The sequence below is a fragment of the Nerophis lumbriciformis genome, linkage group LG17, assembly GCF_033978685.3.
Source record: "Nerophis lumbriciformis linkage group LG17, RoL_Nlum_v2.1, whole genome shotgun sequence".
Taxonomy (NCBI): domain Eukaryota; kingdom Metazoa; phylum Chordata; class Actinopteri; order Syngnathiformes; family Syngnathidae; genus Nerophis; species Nerophis lumbriciformis.
Window position 1 is genome coordinate 41,590,613 of NC_084564.2, and position 18,300 is coordinate 41,608,912.

General features: G+C 46.7%; 1 protein-coding gene across 1 annotated transcript in view; it reads left to right on the plus strand.

Annotated features, from left to right (window-relative positions):
- The window catches only part of ppm1lb (protein phosphatase, Mg2+/Mn2+ dependent, 1Lb), a 249,386-nt gene that overhangs the window by 220,648 nt on the left and 10,438 nt on the right, over window positions 1-18,300 (plus strand). The gene's annotated exons all lie outside the window — the stretch shown is intronic.

Here is an 18,300-nt window from a genome sequence, read left to right on the forward strand (position 1 = left end):
CAGCAAAGTCCCACGGGAAGGCGGGGAGAAAAGTGAGAAAAGTCGGTAAAATGTTAAAAAAATCACACAATCAAGTCTTAAGACTTGTGGCACTCGAACCCGCGTGCACTCAAAGTCCCGTGGGACTTTGCTGGGCGCGTTTTGGACATTTTGGGCATCCCGGCCGGCGGTGGGACTTGTGGGACTCGAACCTGGGTAGGTATTTTGAACATTTTTGGGGACTTTTGACGACTTTTCTCCCACACTTCCCGTGGGACTTTGCTGGGTGCGTTTTGGACATTTTTTGCAACCCGGGACTCGTGGGACTGGAACCCCGGGAGGTATTTTGGACAAAATTGGGACTTTTGACCATTTTTGCCGCCTTTTCTCCTCTTCTTCCCCGCCTTCTTGTGCACCATTGCTGGGTGTGTTTTGGACATTTGGACAAAAATAGTTTCAAGCATGTTTTACTCAATATAGGTCATCACATCTGTAATATCTTACTGAGATCATTTAGGACCAAAACACTTAAAACAAGTAAAACAATCTAACATAAAATCTGATGTATGGCCGCGCAAGTCCCGGGATGCCCAAAATGTCCATAACACACCCATCCGAGACCCACGGGGAGGGAAGGGGGATAAACGTTGGAAAAGTCGACAAAAGTCCCAAAAATGTTCGAAATACCTACCCAGGTTCGAGTCCCACAAGTCCCGTCGCCGGCCGGGATGCCCCAAATGTCCAAAACGCGCCCAGCAAAGTCCCACGGGAAGGCGGGGAGAAAAGTGAGAAAAGTCGGTAAAATGTTAAAAAAAAAATCACACAATCAAGTCTTAAGACTTGTGGCACTCGAACCCGCGTGCACTCAAAGTCCCGTGGGACTTTGCTGGGCGCGTTTTGGACATTTTGGGCATCCCGGCCGGCGGTGGGACTTGTGGGACTCGAACCTGGGTAGGTATTTTGAACATTTTTGGGGACTTTTGACGACTTTTCTCCCACACTTCCCGTGGGACTTTGCTGGGTGCGTTTTGGACATTTTTTGCAACCCGGGACTCGTGGGACTGGAACCCCGGGAGGTATTTTGGACAAAATTGGGACTTTTGACCATTTTTGCTGCCTTTTCCCCTCTTCTTCCCCGCCTTCCTGTGCACCATTCCTGGGTGGGTTTTGGACATTTTTTGCATCCCGGGACTTGTGCGGCCGGTGGCGGGACTCGTGGGACTGGAACCCCGGGAGGTATTTTGGACAAAATTGGGACTTTTGACCATTTTTGCTGCCTTTTCCCCTCTTCTTCCTTGCCTTCCTGTGCACCATTCCTGGGTGCGTTTTGGACATTTTTTGCATCCCGGGACTTGTGCGGCCGGTGGCGGGACTCGTGGGACTGGAACCCCGGGAGGTATTTTGGACAAAATTGGGACTTTTGACCATTTTTGCCGCCTTTTCTCCTCTTCTTCCCCGCCTTCTTGTGCACCATTCCTGGGTGCGTTTTGGACATTTTTTGCATCCCGGGACTTGTGCGGCCGGTGGCGGGACTCGTGGGACTGGAACCCCGGGAGGTATTTTGGACAAAATTGGGACTTTTGACCATTTTTGCTGCCTTTTCCCCTCTTCTTCCTTGCCTTCCTGTGCACCATTCCTGGGTGCGTTTTGGACATTTTTTGCATCCCGGGACTTGTGCGGCCGGTGGCGGGACTCGTGGGACTGGAACCCCGGGAGGTATTTTGGACAAAATTGGGACTTTTGACCATTTTTGCTGCCTTTTCCCCTCTTCTTCCCCGCCTTCCTGTGCACCATTCCTGGGTGCGTTTTGGACATTTTTTGCATCCCGGGACTTGTGCGGCCGGTGGCGGGACTCGTGGGACTGGAACCCCGGGAGGTATTTTGGACAAAATTGGGACTTTTGACCATTTTTGCCGCCTTTTCTCCTCTTCTTCCCCGCCTTCTTGTGCACCATTGCTGGGTGTGTTTTGGACATTTGGACAAAAATAGTTTCAAGCATGTTTTACTCAATATAGGTCATCACATCTGTAATATCTTACTGAGATCATTTAGGACCAAAACACTTAAAACAAGTAAAACACTCTAACATAAAATCTGATGTATGGCCGCGCAAGTCCCGGGATGCCCAAAATGTCCATAACACACCCATCCGAGACCCACGGGGAGGGGGGATAAACGTTGGAAAAGTCGACAAAAGTCCCAAAAATGTTCGAAATACCTACCCAGGTTCGAGTCCCACAAGTCCCGTCGCCGGCCGGGATGCCCCAAATGTCCAAAACGCGCCCAGCAAAGTCCCACGGGAAGGCGGGGAGAAAAGTGAGAAAAGTCGGTAAAATGTTAAAAAATCACACAATCAAGTCTTAAGACTTGGGGCACTCGAACCCGCGTGCACTCAAAGTCCCGTGGGACTTTGCTGGGCGCGTTTTGGACATTTTGGGCATCCCGGCCGGCGGTGGGACTTGTGGGACTCGAACCTGGGTAGGTATTTTGAACATTTTTGGGGACTTTTGACGACTTTTCTCCCACACTTCCCGTGGGACTTTGCTGGGTGCGTTTTGGACATTTTTTGCAACCCGGGACTCGTGGGACTGGAACCCCGGGAGGTATTTTGGACAAAATTGGGACTTTTGACCATTTTTGCTGCCTTTTCCCCTCTTCTTCCCCGCCTTCCTGTGCACCATTCCTGGTTGCGTTTTGGACATTTTTTGCATCCCGGGACTTGTGCGGCCGGTGGCGGGACTCGTGGGACTGGAACCCCGGGAGGTATTTTGGACAAAATTGGGACTTTTGACCATTTTTGCCGCCTTTTCTCCTCTTCTTCCCCGCCTTCCTGTGCACCATTCCTGGGTGGGTTTTGGACATTTTTTGCAACCCGGGACTCGTGGGACTGGAACCCCGGGAGGTATTTTGGACAAAATTGGGACTTTTGACCATTTTTGCTGCCTTTTCCCCTCTTCTTCCCCGCCTTCCTGTGCACCATTCCTGGGTGGGTTTTGGACATTTTTTGCATCCCGGGACTTGTGCGGCCGGTGGCGGGACTCGTGGGACTGGAACCCCGGGAGGTATTTTGGACAAAATTGGGACTTTTGACCATTTTTGCTGCCTTTTCCCCTCTTCTTCCCCGCCTTCCTGTGCACCATTCCTGGGTGGGTTTTGGACATTTGGACAAAAATAGTTTCAAGCATGTTTTACTCAATATAGGTCATCGAATCTCAGCAACAAGCTGTAATATCTTACTGAGATCATTTAGGACCAAAACACTTAAAACAAGTAAAACACTCTAACATAAAATCTGATGTATGGCCGCGCAAGTCCCGGGATGCCCAAAATGTCCATATCACACCCATCCGAGACCCACGGGGAGGGGGGATAAACGTTGGAAAAGTCGACAAAAGTCCCAAAAATGTTCGAAATACCTACCCAGGTTCGAGTCCCACAAGTCCCGTCGCCGGCCGGGATGCCCCAAATGTCCAAAACGCGCCCAGCAAAGTCCCACGGGAAGGCGGGGAGAAAAGTGAGAAAAGTCGGTAAAATGTTAAAAAATCACACAATCAAGTCTTAAGACTTGTGGCACTCGAACCCGCGTGCACTCAAAGTCCCGTGGGACTTTGCTGGGCGCGTTTTGGACATTTTGGGCATCCCGGCCGGCGGCGGGACTTGTGGGACTCGAACCTGAGTAGGTATTTTGAACATTTTTGGGGACTTTTGACGACTTTTCTCCCACACTTCCCATGGGACTTTGCTGGGTGCGTTTTGGACATTTTTTGCAACCCGGGACTCGTGGGACTGGAACCCAGGGAGGTATTTTGGACAAAATTGGGACTTTTGACCATTTTTGCTGCCTTTTCCCCTCTTCTTCCCCGCCTTCCTGTGCACCATTCCTGGGTGCGTTTTGGACATTTTTTGCATCCCGGGACTTGTGCGGCCGGTGGCGGGACTCGTGGGACTGGAACCCCGGGAGGTATTTTGGACAAAATTGGGACTTTTGACCATTTTTGCCGCCTTTTCTCCTCTTCTTCCCCGCCTTCCTGTGCACCATTCCTGGGTGGGTTTTGGACATTTTTTGCAACCCGGGACTCGTGGGACTGGAACCCCGGGAGGTATTTTGGACAAAATTGGGACTTTTGACCATTTTTGCTGCCTTTTCCCCTCTTCTTCCCCGCCTTCCTGTGCACCATTCCTGGGTGGGTTTTGGACATTTTTTGCATCCCGGGACTTGTGCGGCCGGTGGCGGGACTCGTGGGACTGGAACCCCGGGAGGTATTTTGGACAAAATTGGGACTTTTGACCATTTTTGCTGCCTTTTCCCCTCTTCTTCCCCGCCTTCCTGTGCACCATTCCTGGGTGGGTTTTGGACATTTGGACAAAAATAGTTTCAAGCATGTTTTACTCAATATAGGTCATCGAATCTCAGCAACAAGCTGTAATATCTTACTGAGATCATTTAGGACCAAAACACTTAAAACAAGTAAAACACTCTAACATAAAATCTGATGTATGGCCGCGCAAGTCCCGGGATGCCCAAAATGTCCATATCACACCCATCCGAGACCCACGGGGAGGGGGGATAAACGTTGGAAAAGTCGACAAAAGTCCCAAAAATGTTCGAAATACCTACCCAGGTTCGAGTCCCACAAGTCCCGTCGCCGGCCGGGATGCCCCAAATGTCCAAAACGCGCCCAGCAAAGTCCCACGGGAAGGCGGGGAGAAAAGTGAGAAAAGTCGGTAAAATGTTAAAAAATCACACAATCAAGTCTTAAGACTTGTGGCACTCGAACCCGCGTGCACTCAAAGTCCCGTGGGACTTTGCTGGGCGCGTTTTGGACATTTTGGGCATCCCGGCCGGCGGCGGGACTTGTGGGACTCGAACCTGAGTAGGTATTTTGAACATTTTTGGGGACTTTTGACGACTTTTCTCCCACACTTCCCATGGGACTTTGCTGGGTGCGTTTTGGACATTTTTTGCAACCCGGGACTCGTGGGACTGGAACCCAGGGAGGTATTTTGGACAAAATTGGGACTTTTGACCATTTTTGCTGCCTTTTCCCCTCTTCTTCCCCGCCTTCCTGTGCACCATTCCTGGGTGCGTTTTGGACATTTTTTGCATCCCGGGACTTGTGCGGCCGGTGGCGGGACTCGTGGGACTGGAACCCCGGGAGGTATTTTGGACAAAATTGGGACTTTTGACCATTTTTGCCGCCTTTTCTCCTCTTCTTCCCCGCCTTCTTGTGCACCATTGCTGGGTGTGTTTTGGACATTTGGACAAAAATAGTTTCAAGCATGTTTTACTCAATATAGGTCATCACATCTGTAATATCTTACTGAGATCATTTAGGACCAAAACACTTAAAACAAGTAAAACACTCTAACATAAAATCTGATGTATGGCCGCGCAAGTCCCGGGATGCCCAAAATGTCCATAACACACCCATCCGAGACCCACGGGGAGGGGGGATAAACGTTGGAAAAGTCGACAAAAGTCCCAAAAATGTTCGAAATACCTACCCAGGTTCGAGTCCCACAAGTCCCGTCGCCGGCCGGGATGCCCCAAATGTCCAAAACGCGCCCAGCAAAGTCCCACGGGAAGGCGGGGAGAAAAGTGAGAAAAGTCGGTAAAATGTAAAAAAATCACACAATCAAGTCTTAAGACTTGTGGCACTCGAACCCGCGTGCACTCAAAGTCCCGTGGGACTTTGCTGGGCGCGTTTTGGACATTTTAGGCATCCCGGCCGGCGGTGGGACTTGTGGGACTCGAACCTGGGTAGGTATTTTGAACATTTTTGGGGACTTTTGACGACTTTTCTCCCACACTTCCCGTGGGACTTTGCTGGGTGCGTTTTGGACATTTTTTGCAACCCGGGACTCGTGGGACTGGAACCCCGGGAGGTATTTTGGACAAAATTGGGACTTTTGACCATTTTTGCTGCCTTTTCCCCTCTTCTTCCCCGCCTTCCTGTGCACCATTCCTGGGTGCGTTTTGGACATTTTTTGCATCCCGGGACTTGTGCGGTCGGTGGCGGGACTCGTGGGACTGGAACCCCGGGAGGTATTTTGGACAAAATTGGGACTTTTGACCATTTTTGCCGCCTTTTCTCCTCTTCTTCCCCGCCTTCTTGTGCACCATTGCTGGGTGTGTTTTGGACATTTGGACAAAAATAGTTTCAAGCATGTTTTACTCAATATAGGTCATCACATCTCAGCAACAAGCTGTAATATCTTACTGAGATCATTTAGGACCAAAACACTTAAAACAAGTAAAACACTCTAACATAAAATCTGATGTATGGCCGCGCAAGTCCCGGGATGCCCAAAATGTCCATAACACACCCATCCGAGACCCACGGGGAGGGGGGATAAACGTTGGAAAAGTCGACAAAAGTCCCAAAAATGTTCGAAATACCTACCCAGGTTCGAGTCCCACAAGTCCCGTCGCCGGCCGGGATGCCCCAAATGTCCAAAACGCGCCCAGCAAAGTCCCACGGGAAGGCGGGGAGAAAAGTGAGAAAAGTCGGTAAAATGTTAAAAAAAAAATCACACAATCAAGTCTTAAGACTTGTGGCACTCGAACCCGCGTGCACTCAAAGTCCCGTGGGACTTTGCTGGGCGCGTTTTGGACATTTTGGGCATCCCGGCCGGCGGTGGGACTTGTGGGACTCGAACCTGGGTAGGTATTTTGAACATTTTTGGGGACTTTTGACGACTTTTCTCCCACACTTCCCGTGGGACTTTGCTGGGTGCGTTTTGGACATTTTTTGCAACCCGGGACTCGTGGGACTGGAACCCCGGGAGGTATTTTGGACAAAATTGGGACTTTTGACCATTTTTGCTGCCTTTTCCCCTCTTCTTCCCCGCCTTCCTGTGCACCATTCCTGGGTGGGTTTTGGACATTTTTTGCATCCCGGGACTTGTGCGGCCGGTGGCGGGACTCGTGGCACTGGAACCCCGGGAGGTATTTTGGACAAAATTGGGACTTTTGACCATTTTTGCCGCCTTTTCTCCTCTTCTTCCCCGCCTTCTTGTGCACCATTCCTGGGTGCGTTTTGGACATTTTTTGCATCCCGGGACTTGTGCGGCCGGTGGCGGGACTCGTGGGACTGGAACCCCGGGAGGTATTTTGGACAAAATTGGGACTTTTGACCATTTTTGCTGCCTTTTCCCCTCTTCTTCCTTGCCTTCCTGTGCACCATTCCTGGGTGCGTTTTGGACATTTTTTGCATCCCGGGACTTGTGCGGCCGGTGGCGGGACTCGTGGGACTGGAACCCCGGGAGGTATTTTGGACAAAATTGGGACTTTTGACCATTTTTGCTGCCTTTTCCCCTCTTCTTCCCCGCCTTCCTGTGCACCATTCCTGGGTGCGTTTTGGACATTTTTTGCATCCCGGGACTTGTGCGGCCGGTGGCGGGACTCGTGGGACTGGAACCCCGGGAGGTATTTTGGACAAAATTGGGACTTTTGACCATTTTTGCCGCCTTTTCTCCTCTTCTTCCCCGCCTTCTTGTGCACCATTGCTGGGTGTGTTTTGGACATTTGGACAAAAATAGTTTCAAGCATGTTTTACTCAATATAGGTCATCACATCTGTAATATCTTACTGAGATCATTTAGGACCAAAACACTTAAAACAAGTAAAACACTCTAACATAAAATCTGATGTATGGCCGCGCAAGTCCCGGGATGCCCAAAATGTCCATAACACACCCATCCGAGACCCACGGGGAGGGGGGATAAACGTTGGAAAAGTCGACAAAAGTCCCAAAAATGTTCGAAATACCTACCCAGGTTCGAGTCCCACAAGTCCCGTCGCCGGCCGGGATGCCCCAAATGTCCAAAACGCGCCCAGCAAAGTCCCACGGGAAGGCGGGGAGAAAAGTGAGAAAAGTCGGTAAAATGTTAAAAAATCACACAATCAAGTCTTAAGACTTGGGGCACTCGAACCCGCGTGCACTCAAAGTCCCGTGGGACTTTGCTGGGCGCGTTTTGGACATTTTGGGCATCCCGGCCGGCGGTGGGACTTGTGGGACTCGAACCTGGGTAGGTATTTTGAACATTTTTGGGGACTTTTGACGACTTTTCTCCCACACTTCCCGTGGGACTTTGCTGGGTGCGTTTTGGACATTTTTTGCAACCCGGGACTCGTGGGACTGGAACCCCGGGAGGTATTTTGGACAAAATTGGGACTTTTGACCATTTTTGCTGCCTTTTCCCCTCTTCTTCCCCGCCTTCCTGTGCACCATTCCTGGGTGCGTTTTGGACATTTTTTGCATCCCGGGACTTGTGCGGCCGGTGGCGGGACTCGTGGGACTGGAACCCCGGGAGGTATTTTGGACAAAATTGGGACTTTTGACCATTTTTGCCGCCTTTTCTCCTCTTCTTCCCCGCCTTCTTGTGCACCATTGCTGGGTGTGTTTTGGACATTTGGACAAAAATAGTTTCAAGCATGTTTTACTCAATATAGGTCATCAAATCTGTAATATCTTACTGAGATCATTTAGGACCAAAACACTTAAAACAAGTAAAACACTCTAACATAAAATCTGATGTATGGCCGCGCAAGTCCCGGGATGCCCAAAATGTCCATAACACACCCATCCGAGACCCACGGGGAGGGGGGATAAACGTTGGAAAAGTCGACAAAAGTCCCAAAAATGTTCGAAATACCTACCCAGGTTCGAGTCCCACAAGTCCCGTCGCCGGCCGGGATGCCCCAAATGTCCAAAACGCGCCCAGCAAAGTCCCACGGGAAGGCGGGGAGAAAAGTGAGAAAAGTCGGTAAAATGTTAAAAAATCACACAATCAAGTCTTAAGACTTGTGGCACTCGAACCCGCGTGCACTCAAAGTCCCGTGGGACTTTGCTGGGCGCGTTTTGGACATTTTGGGCATCCCGGCCGGCGGTGGGACTTGTGGGACTCGAACCTGGGTAGGTATTTTGAACATTTTTGGGGACTTTTGACGACTTTTCTCCCACACTTCCCGTGGGACTTTGCTGGGTGCGTTTTTGGACATTTTTTGCAACCCGGGACTCGTGGGACTGGAACCCCGGGAGGTATTTTGGACAAAATTGGGACTTTTGACCATTTTTGCTGCCTTTTCCCCTCTTCTTCCCCGCCTTCCTGTGCACCATTCCTGGGTGCGTTTTGGACATTTTTTGCATCCCGGGACTTGTGCGGCCGGTGGCGGGACTCGTGGGACTGGAACCCCGGGAGGTATTTTGGACAAAATTGGGACTTTTGACCATTTTTGCCGCCTTTTCTCCTCTTCTTCCCCGCCTTCTTGTGCACCATTGCTGGGTGTGTTTTGGACATTTGGACAAAAATAGTTTCAAGCATGTTTTACTCAATATAGGTCATCAAATCTGTAATATCTTACTGAGATCATTTAGGACCAAAACACTTAAAACAAGTAAAACACTCTAACATAAAATCTGATGTATGGCCGCGCAAGTCCCGGGATGCCCAAAATGTCCATAACACACCCATCCGAGACCCACGGGGAGGGGGGATAAACGTTGGAAAAGTCGACAAAAGTCCCAAAAATGTTCGAAATACCTACCCAGGTTCGAGTCCCACAAGTCCCGTCGCCGGCCGGGATGCCCCAAATGTCCAAAACGCGCCCAGCAAAGTCCCACGGGAAGGCGGGGAGAAAAGTGAGAAAAGTCGGTAAAATGTTAAAAAATCACACAATCAAGTCTTAAGACTTGTGGCACTCGAACCCGCGTGCACTCAAAGTCCCGTGGGACTTTGCTGGGCGCGTTTTGGACATTTTGGGCATCCCGGCCGGCGGTGGGACTTGTGGGACTCGAACCTGGGTAGGTATTTTGAACATTTTTGGGGACTTTTGACGACTTTTCTCCCACACTTCCCGTGGGACTTTGCTGGGTGAGTTTTGGACATTTTTTGCAACCCGGCACTCGTGGGACTGGAACCCCGGGAGGTATTTTGGACAAAATTGGGACTTTTGACCATTTTTGCTGCCTTTTCCCCTCTTTTTCCCCGCCTTCCTGTGCACCATTCCTGGGTGGGTTTTGGACATTTTTTGCATCCCGGGACTTGTGCGGCCGGTGGCGGGACTCGTGGGACTGGAACTCCGGGAGGTATTTTGGACAAAATTGGGACTTTTGACCATTTTTGCCGCCTTTTCTCCTCTTCTTCCCCGCCTTCTTGTGCACCATTGCTGGGTGTGTTTTGGACATTTGGACAAAAATAGTTTCAAGCATGTTTTACTCAATATAGGTCATCACATCTGTAATATCTTACTGAGATCATTTAGGACCAAAACACTTAAAACAAGTAAAACACTCTAACATAAAATCTGATGTATGGCCGCGCAAGTCCCGGGATGCCCAAAATGTCCATAACACACCCATCCGAGACCCACGGGGAGGGGGGATAAACGTTGGAAAAGTCGACAAAAGTCCCAAAAATGTTCGAAATACCTACCCAGGTTCGAGTCCCACAAGTCCCGTCGCCGGCCGGGATGCCCCAAATGTCCAAAACGCGCCCAGCAAAGTCCCACGGGAAGGCGGGGAGAAAAGTGAGAAAAGTCGGTAAAATGTTAAAAAATCACACAATCAAGTCTTAAGACTTGTGGCACTCGAACCCGCGTGCACTCAAAGTCCCGTGGGACTTTGCTGGGCGCGTTTTGGACATTTTGGGCATCCCGGCCGGCGGTGGGACTTGTGGGACTCGAACCTGGGTAGGTATTTTGAACATTTTTGGGGACTTTTGACGACTTTTCTCCCACACTTCCCGTGGGACTTTGCTGGGTGCGTTTTGGACATTTTTTGCAACCCGGGACTCGTGGGACTGGAACCCCGGGAGGTATTTTGGACAAAATTGGGACTTTTGACCATTTTTGCTGCCTTTTCCCCTCTTCTTCCCCGCCTTCCTGTGCACCATTCCTGGGTGCGTTTTGGACATTTTTTGCATCCCGGGACTTGTGCGGCCGGTGGCGGGACTCGTGGGACTGGAACCCCGGGAGGTATTTTGGACAAAATTGGGACTTTTGACCATTTTTGCCGCCTTTTCTCCTCTTCTTCCCTGCCTTCTTGTGCACCATTGCTGGGTGTGTTTTGGACATTTAGACAAAAATAGTTTCAAGCATGTTTTACTCAATATAGGTCATCACATCTGTAATATCTTACTGAGATCATTTAGGACCAAAACACTTAAAACAAGTAAAACACTCTAACATAAAATCTGCTTAGTGAGAAGAATGATCTTATCAGACAGAAAATAAGCAAATATCACCCTTATTTGACATATTTCATCTTACTTACATTTCACTTTTTGCAGTGTCCCCTATTGACCTTTTCCTCGGACTTTAGTGGAGGCAAACATCACACCAGCGTAAGCAAGTTTAAAGACAAGTCTGACTGGACAGTTGTTGGCAAAATAAAGTGGCTCCATCTGATCAAGCAGAACTCAACCCTGAGTTTACTGCTCACTTGCTCATCCGACCTTCCCCACTCTATGCTGTTATAGTACAGGCCACTTCTCTCTCTCTTGTCTTTGGGCTGTGGTGGCAGCAGATGGCCTCAGAGGCACAACTTTGGCTCTCTCACAAAAGTCTGGAGAGTCCTCACAGGTCTGTGTGTCTGGCTGAAGAGGAGACAAATAGAGGACCAGGTTTTTACTTCTAAATGTTTCAAAGCACACATCTCTTTCTTTGGGCTCATATTGAGCTGGCAAAAGTAAAAAAAAATGACACTTAACCGTATTTTCCAGACTATAAGAGCACTTAAAATCTGTTTTTTTTCCCCTCAAAACTCGACAGTGCGCCTTATAACCCGCTGCACCTAATGTATGGAATAATTCTGGTTGTGCTTACCGACCTCGAGGCTATTTTATTTGGTGCATGGTGTAATGATAAGTGTGACCAGTAGATGGCAGTCAAACATAAGAGATACGTGTAGACTGCAATATGGTGGCAGTCACACATAAGAGATACGTGTAGACTGCAATATGATGGCAGTCACACATAAGAGATACGTGTAGACTGCAATATGATGGCAGTCACACATAAGAGAGACTGCAATATGATGGCAGTCACACATAAGAGATACGTGTAGACTGCAATATGATGGCAGTCACACATAAGAGAGACTGCAATATGATGGCAGTCACACATAAGAGATACATGTAGACTGCAATATGATGGCAGTCACACATAAGAGATACGTGTAGACTGCAATATGATGGCAGTCACACAGAAGAGATACGCGTAGAGTGCAATACGATGGCAGTCTCACATAAGAGATACGTATAGACTGCAATATGATGGCAGTCACACATAAGAAATACGTGTAGACTGCAATATGATGGCAGTCACACATAAGAGATACGTGTAGACTGCAATATGATGGCGGTCACACATAAGAGATACGTGTTGACTGCAATATGATAGGAGTCACACATAAGAGATACGTTTAAACTGCAATATGATGGCAGTCACACATAAGAGAGACTGCAATATGATGGCAGTCAAACATAAGAGATACGTTTAGACTGCAATATGATGGCAGTCACACATAAGAGATATGTGTAGACTGATGGCAGTCACACATAAGAGATACGTGTAGACTGATGGCAGTCACACATAAGAGATACATGTAGACTGCAATATGATGGCAGTCACACATAAGAGATACGTGTAGACTGATGGCAGTCACACATAAGAGATATACGTGTAGACTGCAATATGATGGCAGTCACACATAAGAGATAGGTATAAACTGCAATATGATGGCAGTCACACAGAAGAGATACGTGCAGAGTGCAATATGATGGCAGTCAAACATAAGAGATACGTGTAGACTGCAACATGATAGGAGTCACACATAAGAGATACGTTTAAACTGCAATATGATGGCAGTCACACATAAGAGATACGTGTAGACTGATGGCAGAAACACATAAGAGATACGTGTAGACTGATGGCAGTCACACATAAGATATACGTGTAGACTGATGGCAGTCACACATAAAAGATATACGTGTAGACTGCAATATGATGGCAGTCACACATAAGAGATACGTGTAGAGTGCAATATGATGGCAGTCACACATAAGAGATACGTGATGACTGCAATATGATGGCAGTCACACATAAGAGATACGTGTAGACTGCAATACGATGGCAGTCACACATAAGAGATAGGTGTGGACTGCAATATGATGGCAGTCACACATAAGACATATGTGTAGACTGCAATATGATGGCAGTCACACATAAGGGATACGTGTTGACTGCAATATGATGGCAGTCACACATAAGAGAGACTGCAATATGATGGCAGTCACACATAAGAGATACGTGTAGACTGCAATACGATGGCAGTCACACATAAGAGATACGTGTAGACTGCAATACGATGGCAGTCACACATAAGAGATACGTGTAGACTGCAATATGATGGCAGTCACACATAATAGATATGTGTAGACTGCAATATGATGGCAGTCACACATGAGAGATACGTGTAGACTGCAGTATGATGGCAGTCACACATAAGATATACGTGTAGACTGCAATATGATGGCAGTCACACATAAGAGATACGTGTAGACTGCAATTTGATGGCAGTCACACATAAGAGATACGTTTAGACTGCAATATGATGGCAGTCACACATAAGAGATACGTTTAGACTGCAATATGATAGCAGTCAAACATAAGAGATATGTGTAGACTGCAATATGATGGCAGTCACACATAGGAGATACGTGTAGACTGCAATATGATGGCAGTCACACATAAGAGATACGTGTAGACTGCAATATGATGGCAGTCACACATAAGAGATACGTGTAGACTGCAATATGATGGCAGTCACACATAAGAGATACGTGTAGACTGCAATATGATGGCAGTCACACATAAGAGATACGTGTAGACTGCAATATGATGGCAGTCACTCATAAGAAATACGTGTAGACTGCAGTATGATGGCAGTCACACATAAGAGATACGTGTAGACTGCAATTTGATGGCAGTCACACATAAGAGATACGTGTAGACTACAATATGATGGCAGTCACTCATAAGAAATACGTGTAGACTGCAGTATGATGGCAGTCACACATAAGAGATACGTGTAGACTGCAATATGATGGCAGTCACACATAAGAGATACGTGTAGACTGCAATATGATGGCAGTCACACATAAGAGATACATGTAGACTGCAATACGATGGCAGTCACACATAAGAGATACGTGTAGACTGCAATATGATGGCAGTCACACATAAGAGATACGTGTAGACTGCAATATGATGGCAGTCACACATAAGAGATACGTGTAGACTGCAATATGATGGCAGTCACACATAAGAGAGACTGCAATATGATGGCAGTCACACGTAAGAGATACGTTTAGACTGCAATATGATGGCAGTCACACATAAGAGATAGGTGTAGACTGCAATATGATGGCAGTCACACATAAGAGATACGTTTAGACTGATGGCAGTCACACATAAGAGATAAGTGTAGACTGATGGCAGTCACACATAAGAGATACGTGTAGACTGCAATATAATGGCAGTCACACATAAGAAATACGTGTAGACTGCAATATGATGGCAGTCACACATAAGAGATACGTGTAGACTGCAATATGATGGCGGTCACACATAAGAGATACGTGTTGACTGCAATATGATAGGAGTCACACATAAGAGATACGTTTAAACTGCAATATGATGGCAGTCACACATAAGAGAGACTGCAATATGATGGCAGTCAAACATAAGAGATACGTTTAGACTGCAATATGATGGCAGTCACACATAAGAGATATGTGTAGACTGATGGCAGTCACACATAAGAGATACGTGTAGACTGATGGCAGTCACACATAAGAGATACATGTAGACTGCAATATGATGGCAGTCACACATAAGAGATACGTGTAGACTGCAATATGATAGCAGTCACACATATGAGATAGGTGTAGACTGCAATATGATGGCAGTCACACATAAGAGATAAATGTAGACTGCTATATGATGGCAGTCACACATAAGAGATACGTGTAGACTGCAATTTGATGGCAGTCACACATAAGAGATACGTGTAGACTGATGGCAGTCACACATAAGAGATACGTGTAGACTGATGGCAGTCACACATAAGAGATACATGTAGACTGCAATATGATGGCAGTCACACATAAGAGATACGTGTAGACTGCAGTATGATGGCAGTCACACATAACACATACGTGTAGACTGCAATATGATGGCAGTCACACATAAGAGATACGTGTAGACTGCAATATGATGGCAGTCACACATAAGACATACGTGTAGACTGCAATATGATGGCAGTCACACATAAGAGATAGGTATGAACTGCAATATGATGGCAGTCACACAGAAGAGATACGTGTAGACTGCAATACGATGGCAGTCACACATAAGAGATATGTGTAGACTGCAATATGATGGCAGTCCCGCATAAGAGATACGTGTAGACTGCAATATGATGGCAGTCACACATAAGAGATACGTGTAGACTGCAATATGATGGCAGTCACACATAAGAGATACGTGTAGACTGCAATATGATGGCAGTCACACATATGAGATAGGTGTCGACTGCAATATGATGGCAGTCACACATAAAGAGATACGTGTAGACTGCAATATGATGGCAGTCACACATAGGAGATATGTGTAGACTGCAATATGATGGCAGTCACACATAAGAGATACATGTAGACTGCAATATGATGGCAGTTACACATAAGAGATACGTTTAGACTGCAATATGATGGCAGTCACACATAAGAGATACGTTTAGACTGCAATATGATGGCAGTCACACATAAGAGATACGTGTAGACTGCAATATGATGGCAGTCACACATAATAGATATGTGTAGACTGCAATATGATGGCAGTCCCGCATAAGAGATACATGTAGACTGCAATATGATGGCAGTCACACATAAGAGATATGTGTAGACTGCAATATGATGGCAGTCACACATAAGAGAGACTTCAATATGATGGCAGTCAAACATAAGAGATACGTGTCGACTACAATATGATGGCAGTCACACATAAGAGATACGTGTAGACTGCAATATGATGGCAGTCACACATAAGAGATACGTGTAGACTGCAATATGATGGCAGTCACACATAAGAGATACGTGTAGACTGATGGCAGTCACACATAAGAGATACATGTAGACTGCAATACGATGGCAGTCACACATAAGAGAGACTGCAATATGATGGCAGTCAAACATAAGAGATACGTGTCGACTACAATATAATGGCAGTCACACATAAGAGATATGTGTAGACTGCAATATGATGGCAGTCACACATAAGAGATACGTGTAGACTGATGGCAGTCACACATAAGAGATACATGTAAACTGCAATACGATGGCAGTCACACATAAGAGATACGTGTAGACTGCAATATGATGGCAGTCACACATAAGAGATACGTGTAGACTGCAATATGATGGCAGTCACACATAAGAGATACTTGTAGACTGCAATATGATGGCAGTCACACATAAGAGATATGTGTAGACTGCACTACGATGGCAGTCACACATACGAGATACGTGTAGACTGCAATATGATGGCAGTCACACATAAGAGATACCAGTAGACTGCAATTTGATGACAGTCACACATAAGAGATACGATTGGACTGCAATATGAAGGCAGTCACACATAAGAGAGACTGCAATATGATGGCAGTCAAACATAAGAGATACGTGTAGACTGCAATATGACGCAGTCACACATAAGAGATACGTGTAGACTGATGGCAGTCACACATAAGAGATACGTGTAGACTGATGGCAGTCACATATAGGAGATACATGTAGACTGCAATATGATGGCAGTCACACATAAGAGATACGTGTAGACTTCAATATGATGGCAGTCACACATAACACATACATGTAGACTGCAATATGATGGCAGTCACACATAAGAAATACGTGTAGACTGCAGTATGATGGCAGTCACACATAAGAGATACGTGTAGACTGCAATATGATGGCAGTCACACATAAGACACACGTGTAGACTGCAATATGATGGCAGTCACACATAAGAGATACGTGTAGACTGCAATATGATGGCAGTCACACATAAGAGACACGTATAGACTGCAATATGATGGCAGTCACACATAAGAGATACGTGTAGACTGCATTATGATGGCAGTCACACATAAGAGACACGTTTAGACTGCAATATGATGGCAGTCACACATAAGAGATACGTGTAGACTGCAATATGATGGCAGTCACACATAATAGATATGTGTAGACTGCAATATGATGGCAGTCACACAGAAGAGATACGCGTAGAGTGCAATACGATGGCAGTCTCACATAAGAGATACGTATAGACTGCAATATGATGGCAGTCACACATAAGAGATACGTGTAGACTGCAATATGATGGCAGTCACACATAAGAGATACATGTAGACTGCAATACGATGGCAGTCACACATAAGAGATACGTGTAGACTGCAATATGATGGCAGTCACACATAAGAGATACGTGTAGACTGCAATATGATGGCAGTCACACATAAGAGATACGTGTAGACTGCAATATGATGGCAGTCACACATAAGAGATACGTGTAGACTGCAATATGATGGCAGTCACACATAAGAGATACATGTAGACTGCAATATGATGGCAGTCACACATAAGACATATGTGTGACTGCCATACGATGGCAGTCACACATAAGAGATACGTGTAGACTGCAATATGATGGCAGTCACACATAAGAGATACGTGTAGACTGCAGTATGATGGCAGTCACACATAAGACATACGTGTAGACTGCAATATGATGGCAGTCACACATAAGAGATACGTGTAGCCTGCAATATGATGGCAGTCACACATAAGAGATACGCGTAGACTGCAATATGATGGCAGTCACACATAAGAGATATGTGTAGACTGCAATTTGATGGCAGTCACACATAAGAGATACGTGTAGACTACAATATGATGGCAGTCACACATAAGAGATACGTGTAGACTGCAATTTGATGGCAGTCACACATAAGAGATACATTTAGACTGCAATATGATGGCAGTCACACATAAGAGGTACGTGTAGACTGCAATATGATGGCAGTCACACATAAGAGATACGTGTAGACTGCAATACGATGGCAGTCACACATAAGAGATACGTGTAGACTGCAATATGATGGCAGTCACACGTAAGAGATACGTGTAGACTGCAATATGACTCAAGTAAACAACACCAACATGTTATATGTTCCATTGAAAATATAGAACATGACACAC